Source organism: Centroberyx affinis, unplaced genomic scaffold (genome assembly GCF_046629955.1).
Source record: "Centroberyx affinis isolate AG114_WGS23_722 - 3 ecotype Tasmania unplaced genomic scaffold, CSIRO-AGI_Caff_v1 ptg006051l_1, whole genome shotgun sequence".
NCBI classification, from domain to species: Eukaryota; Metazoa; Chordata; class Actinopteri; order Beryciformes; family Berycidae; genus Centroberyx; species Centroberyx affinis.
Window position 1 is genome coordinate 37,565 of NW_027283074.1, and position 7,914 is coordinate 45,478.

At 44.5% G+C, this 7,914-nt stretch overlaps 1 non-coding gene across 1 annotated transcript; it reads right to left on the reverse strand.

Moving 5' to 3' along the window:
• trnal-caa (transfer RNA leucine (anticodon CAA)) lies at positions 1 to 111 on the reverse strand. Its single transcript has 2 exons — positions 74 to 111; positions 1 to 46 (listed from the first exon to the last, which is right to left on the reverse strand). It is a non-coding gene; the product is annotated as a tRNA-Leu (tRNA).
• Between the last annotated feature and the right edge of the window lie 7,803 nt (positions 112 to 7,914).

A 7,914-nucleotide genomic window follows, 5' to 3' on the forward strand; every position in this document is an offset into this window, starting at 1 on the left:
TGTCAGAAGTGGGATTCGAACCCACGCCTCCATTCGGAGACCAGAAGTCCCGGCTCTGCGGAAGGAGATCCTCCTTGAGTCTGGCGCCTTAGACCGCTCGGCCATCCTGACACTGGTCCAGAGCAGTCAGTTTGCAGCAACACCCTGCTTCACATTCACACAGCTACACACATTCATACTGGGAGCTTATGGCCGATCTGCCTTGCATTATTTCTGGGGCCATTTTGTTGGTTTGGTGTATTTTTCTTCTTCCCGTGGATTACTAGCCAAATATGTCCAGATATTTCCAGCAGCTACAGTGGAGTTTGATATGAGAAAATGTTTCAGGATGTAAAACCTCAGCGGTAAACGTCAGGTTTTGGTGTCAGTCCCTCAGAATCAAAGAGCGAGGGCTTCTTCTTTCTAGAGCCGCCATTTTGCACCGAGAGACGTTCAACAATCATACAGGGAGAAATCCATCGTAGAAGAGGAGAGAGACCAATTTCTCCACCCACAGGAGCAGGAGAGAGACCAGAATGCAATGCAGCAGAGAGACAGGTTGCAGCGTTTTGAGGGTCGCTCCAATATCACCATCACTATCTCTCTTTCCACTTCCACCTATAGCTGAATGCAACAAGGTCAGGCCCGTTTTCTGGGAGTTGTCGAAAGGCATTCTGGGAAATGTAGGAAATCACTTAAAGGATAAGGCCGGTGTTTTTTAATGTATTTCTTACCGTCAACAAATCCGATGAAAATAACAAAATCAACAATGCGTTTGCTCTACTCCCGTTACTTTCTGACTTCCCACGTACCGTTTTTAGCCGTCAACCCGGAAGTCATTGGCTCCAATTGTAAGTTAAAAACCTTGAAATACAGCTCACAAAGACATAGTTTCACTTTTAAAGATCGCTAACTGTTACCACGAAAAGTCAGGCTGTTGTAGTTATTACCAAATCAAATTCAAATGGGAACAAATTCTTCATTATGCCGGGGACTATTTTCGGTGCTCCGGAACTACTTTCCTGAGATCGCAAAGTGTTTACAGCCGGCTTATTAAGTTGTTTGAGGAAAAAGTCGGCCGGCCCGAAAGCTGGTACACCAAAAAAGTAAATTACAACACCTCATCACAAAATAACTGCTGGAATGCACTGAATAGATTGATGACATTTGACATTCCCTGTATGTGTGTGTGTGTGTGTGTGTGTGTGTGAGAGAGAGTGAGACTGTCCATGTGTGTATCTACCTGTAATTTTTTTCTTCTAAGTGTTTCTCATTATTTATGGTGTCAGCGCCCTCAGCTGTAGCCGGGAGTCTGAGGTGTCACATGTCCGACTCTTTCTCTCCGGGTGTTTGAGTGTTAAATACGCCAAACTTAATGACGGGTGTTAATCACAGTGGGAAGGTAGACATGTCAGAGGGTCAGAGGACACACACACACACACACACACACACACACACACACACACACGCACACACACACAGAAGCAGAAATGCACACAGCAACACACACACATGCATATACACATACTCTCTGCCTGTTTTTGCATATATACATATAGGCCTACTGTGTATATACAGTATATGCATGAATCTAGCAGGGGAAGCCTTAGCTGTGTGTGTGTGTGTGTGTGTGTGTGTGTGTGTGTGTGTCAACAGCTCGGTGTCACGTTACTACACACTATAAATCTGCACCGGTGGAATTCTGTAGGCGACGGAAAACAAACATCCTACACAGACAGACAGACAGGAAACGCCAGGCTTCAAGTGCATTAACAGAGCTGCAGGGTATCTGTGTGTGTGTGTGTGTGTGTGTGTGTGTGTGTGTGTGTGTAAATACCACAACAAACCACAAACCATACAACAAAGAACCATCAAATACCACATAGAACTTCATAGCATACCGCAAAGTACCACAACGCACCAAAAAAAAAAAAAAACATAAAAGAACCTCACAGTATCACAAACTACCTCAGATAAGTAAAGTGCTTTGTGGCACTACTTCATGGTACATTGTGGTTATTCTCTGTGGTGCTTTGTGGTTCTTTGCAGTACTTTCTACCAGTTCTTTGTGGTACTTAATAGTACTTTCTGGTATACTTTGTGGCTCAGTGTGGTACTATGTGTTACTTTGTGATATGCTTTGTGGTTCTTTGTTGTACTTTCTAGTAGTTTCTGGTACTCTGTGGTTCTTTGTTGTACTTTCAGTAGTTTCTGGTACTCTGTGGTTCTTTGTGGTTCTTTGTGGTTCTTTGTTGTACTTTCCAGTAGTTTCTGGTACTCTGCGGTTCTTTGTGGTTCTTTGTTGTACTTTCTAGTAGTTTCTGGTACTCTGCGGTTCTTTGTGGTTCTTTGTTGTACTTTCCAGTAGTTTCTGGTACTCTGTGGTTCTTTGTGGTATGCTTTGTGGTTCTTTGCAGTACGTTCTAGTAGTTTCTGGTAGTATGTGGTTCTTTGCAGTTCTTTGTATTACTTTGTGGTACTTAATAATACTTTGTGGCATGCTTTGGGGTTCATTGTGGTACTTTGTGGCTCTGTGTGATACTTTGTGATATGCTTTGAGGTTCTTTGTAGTAGTTTCTAGTAGTTACTGGTACTTTGTGGGTCTTTGTGGTACTTTGCGGTCATTTGTAGTACTTTGTGGTGCTTAATAGTGCTTTATGATATGCTTCGTGGTTCATTGTGGTACTTTGTGGCTCTGTGTGGTACTTTGTCATATGCTTTGTGGTTCTTTTTAGGAGATTCTAGTAGTTACTGGTACTTTGTGGTACTTTGTGGTACTTTGCGGTAATTTGTAGTACTTTGTGGTACTTAATAGTACTTTGTGATATGCTTCGTGCTTCATTGCGGTACTTTGTGGCTCTGTGTGGTATTTTGTGATATGCTTTGTGGTTCTTTGTAGTAGTTTCTAGTAGTTTCTGGTGCTTTGTGGCATGCTTTGTGATTCATAGTACTTTGTGGCTCTGTGTACTTTGTGATATGCTTTGTGGTTCTTTTTAGGAGATTCTAGTAGTTACTGGTTCTTTGTGGTACTTTGCAGTTCTTTAGTACAGATTTCACTGCTGCGGTGTGTTTTCTGGTCCTTTGTGGTGAGATTTGAATGTGACTTCAGCGAGTTTCTAGACCAGTGGTTCTCAACCTGGGGTCCAGGGACCACCAGGGGTCCTTGAGGGGGTTCCAGGGGGTCCCCAGCAAATTGATGAATTGTTAAATTTCACCATTATTCCATTTACAAGAAGTTAACACAATTAGAGAATGTAGAAGAATGACTAATTTGATCATACTTTCACTGTTATCTCTCCTACAATACAGATAGTCATGGAATTCTGGACAAAATCATATCTGACAATAAAAATATTCTCAGATTTGGGTCCAAGAGACAAACTCTCATCAAACGGCGGTCCGTGGCTCTAATGTGGACTAAATTAGGGGTCCTTGATATGAAAAAGATTGAGAATCACTGCTCTAGACGTTTGATATTGACGGTTAAAAATGTGATTAGGCTGCTGGAAACAGAGCAAGGAGGCGGAGTGGTGACTTAGATAGAGCCAGCAACTCCTCTCTTTATCAGTGTTTAAAGTTTAACTGCTGGGCTGCAGCACGCTGAACCCTGGACCATACACACACACACACACACAAACACAATGTTTACAACTGCTGCAACCCTGTATGTGTGTGTGTATGCTGTACGTACGTGTGTGTGTGTGTCTATGTGGGTGAGTAAGTGGACTGTTTGTCCGTCCACTCTGTTATCTCTCGACCCCCGGAAGTATTTGTGTTTCTGTCCACACACACGGCGGCTGATAAGGCCAGGAAGAGTGTGTGGACACAGGATGTTGAGTTAACACCGGGACGACATGAGAGAGGCTTATCAGCCACAAGAGCAGGCAGAACATAACAGAGAGCCACGTGGATTCAAATCGGCCTCCCAAGGCTGCTGGAAGGGGAGTACAGTTCAATTTAAGGATTCATATGTGCGATCCCAACACTACTAATACTGCAGTTCCCCCTGGTATTGAACAGGTGTGGAGTGTCGTCCTGCCTTAATGAGCTGACAAGAAGAATATTCTGGGGGAAACACTGAGTCCTCATCCCATTTTCAGCATGAGAATGGTAAAACTTAAACATATTGAACATCGCCACGTCATCTCGGCAGTTCAATTTAAGGATTCATATGTGCTATCCCAACACACATTTTGACTTTAAATAGATGATGATATGACGGCCTGCATCAGTGTTGAAAATGTGTGAATACAGATGACGTCCTTTCTCTCTGACATCAGTTCAAAACAGTTTCCCAAGCTGTTTTAATATGAATTTTCACTGTAATATAATATAATTTCGTAAAAATGTTTTGCTCGTTTGGGTTGGCGATGAACTTGGCTGCCTCACTGTGAACATGAGCAACTTTCTCCCAAAACCAAAATTATCTCAATAATAATGCAAAACTTTATTGATCCCTGAAGGATGAATTTGCCTTTTGTATTCAGCTGTTTTAATGGAAGGATTTTCCCCCCACAACATAGAGTCTGTCAAAAAATCAATTTAAAGGAAAGGGAAAAATGTCCCTCCATATTTTCAAAAGGAGAATTAAACCCAACGTTAAAGTCAGGAAAATAAACAGGTTTATTTCACTGAGAAGACTCAGGCAGTTTAATGTGCTTCATGTGCTTATTAGGGCTAGATCAATATACTGGTTTGCCAATATTGGCCTTTTACTGAATATTGAATTGAATATTGGCCAGTAATGTTGTCTGTGTTGTCAGTAATGTTGATATGATGGAGGTTCCTCAGCTACAGAAAAAGTCTTTAAAACCTGCAATGCCACTATTTTCTTTGCACAACAATTTAGTTAATTGCTCAATTATGTTATTGTGAATTCTTTATTTAAAGGCCAAATATATCCAATACTGCAGTTCCCCCTGGCATTGAATAGGTGCAGTGTGTCCCCCTGCCTTAATGAGCTGCTAACCCTAAGATAATTTAATTATAATGGGTTTCAGTGGAGAGTTTTAGTGTCCCATTATGGTCTAACTGCTGATTCAGAGGCTTTTCCACCCTGACAAGAATACAATTCTGGGGGAAACACTGAATCCTTGTCCAATTTTCAGCATGAGAAAATTGGTAAAATGGTAAAATTTAAACATATTGAACATCTCGGCAAATCTCGGCTATCAGCAGCTGCAGTCTAAAAATATCAGTCAAACCTTTATGTTAATAATACAAACTGCTCCACAATCACTGCGGTAAAACTGTTTTTTATATTATAGTTTTGTCAAATGTCTTGACGGGGAGCAGAGGAACGAGGATGAGGAGGCCAAAAGGGAAGAGGGGGTGGACATGAAGGAGAAGGAGGAGGAGGAGGAGGAGGGGGAGGAAGGGATGGGGGTGGAGGTGGAGGGGGAGGGGAAAGAGAAAGAAGGAGGAGAAAAACAGGAGGAGGATGGAGATAAAAAAGAGGCGGGGAAGGAGGAGGAGGAGGAGGAGGAAGGGGTGGGGGTGGAGGTGGAGGGGAAAGAGAAAGAAGGAGGAGAAAAAGTTGAGGATGGAGATAAAGAAGAGGCGGGGAAGGAGGAGGAGGAGGGGGAGGAAGCGGTGGGGGTGGACGTGGAGGTGGAGGGGAAAGAGAAAGAAGGAGGAGGAAAAGTTGAGGAGGATGGAGATAAAGAAGAGGCAGGGAAGGAGGAGGAGGAGGGGGAGGAAGCGGTGGGGGTGGAGGTGGAGGTGGAGGGGAAAGAGAAAGGAGGAGGAGGAAAAGTTGAGGAGGATGGAGATAAAGAAGAGACGGGGAAGGAGGAGGAGGAGGATGTGGCGGAGAAGGAGGCGAGGATGGAGGAGGCCACGACTCCTATCAGGTCAGCCATGACAGTCGGACCTCTGGCAGTCTGGGGAGGAGGAAGAAGAGGAAGAAGAGGTGGAGGAAGAGGAGGCGCAGGGCCATCCTGCTGGTAAAGACCCTCGTCTCCTCCAGTCGGAGCCGAGCAGGGAGGAGGCAGCAGTTCGCTGATCCCAGCCAGCGCAGAGAGGAGCTGGGGGAGAGTCTGGCCCACGGCGGGGCCGGGGGGGCTGGGTGCAGGGACTGGGTGACTGGGGGGACCGGGTGCAAGGACTGGGTGACTGGGGGGACCGGGTGCAAGGACTGGGTGAATGGGGGGACCGGGTGCAGCCTGGGGGCAGAAAACACACACACACACACACCTTTCTATTACAACCAGCTTTGGAGGTAACATGTCAGAAAGTAATGCGTTACTCTAATCCTCTAATCACATTACTTTTTCCTGTAACGGTTGTTACTTTTGGGCGTTTCATTCTTTAGCGTCTTTAACCCCTTTTTTGTCAGTCAGTCAATCAGTCAGTCAGACAGTCAGTTAGTCAATCAGTCAGGCAGTCAGTCAATCAGTCAGGCAGTCAGTCAGGCAGGCAGTCAGTCAGTCAGTCAATCAGTCAGTCAGGCAGTCAGTCAGTCACTCAATCAGTCAGGCAGTCAATCAGTCAGTCAGTCAGTCAGGCAGTCAGTCAGTCAGTCACTCAATCAGTCAGGCAGTCAATCAGTCAGTCAGTCAGGCAGGCAGTCAGTCAGTCAGTCACTCAATCAGTCAGGCAGTCAATCAGTCAGTCAGTCAGGCAGGCAGTCAGTCAGTCAGGCAGTCAGTCAGTCAGTCACTCACTCAATCAGTCAGGCAGTCAATCAGTCAGTCAGTCAGTCAGTCAGTCACTCAATCAGTCAGGCAGTCAATCAGTCAGTCAGTCAGTCAGGCAGTCAGTCAGTCAGTCACTCACTCACTCAATCAGTCAGGCAGTCAATCAGTCAGTCAGTCAGGCAGGCAGTCAATCAGTCAGGCAGTCAATCAATCAGTCAGGCAGTCAGTCAGTCAATCACTCAATCAGTCAGGTAGTCAGTCAATCAGTCAGGCAGTCAGTCAATCAGTCAGGCAGTCAGTCAGTCAGTCAGTCACACAATCAGTCAGGCAGTCAATCAGTCAGGCAGTCAGTCAATCAGTCAGGCAGTCAGTCAGTCAGTCAGTCAGTCAGGTAATGCTTAGTGAGATGATGCGCTTTGTCAGATGGCCTCTAGAGGGCGTTTTTGACTGTGAGATTTAGTGTTTCCCATACAGAGGCACAAAATCAAAAGTTAGTCTGTATAGAAATGGATCTAAATGGATCTCTAATGCGTCTGATGTTGCATCACGTCATGTCTGTAATTTGGAGATGTACAGACCAGCAGACTGAGCTCAATAAAGTCTCCTGGTGTGAAAACAAAAGTGAAACTTAACATTCCACAGTCAGTTAACGGGGATTTGCAGACAGTATCTCGTCTTCGCTGCCCCACAAACTTTAACGGTAGATGACGTCATCTTGTGGTATTTAAGTAACTTGATGTAGGGTTAGTACTAAGGTCTAAGTGAGGTTTGTGTTAAGGTTAAGGGTTAGGGTTACAATCCTCATTTTAGCTCCAAATTAGAATGATTTATGGTATATTTAAATATTTTTTTGCAAACAATTCTTGGCATTTGTTTTAACTTGTAAGTAATGCAAATCAGATAGTCATACAAAAGTATATCAAATAGACTTTAAAATACTCGTTATGAAAATAAAATATTGTTGTAGTCGTATGTGGCAGACCCCATCCATCTGACACCTACAAAGGCTAAAACACACCGTATGAAAACTATGGAAGAATAGCTTGAGTATAAACTAGTTTCCTAGCTGAAGTGTCATTAAGCGACACCTGCCCTGGATAAGAGCGTGAGCAGAACACCTTATCCAGCGGTCGGCAGTCTCGTCTGAAGCCGGGGCGATGGAAGAAACAACGCTTGGCTCTGGGAGACAGGCTCTCCTGAAGGAAAGCGTGAAGCGAAGCCGATCTCGTTAAAGTGTCATCAGTCTCTTTCTTGAACCCGTACATATAGAGCCGGCGGACTAAAGACACATAGCTAT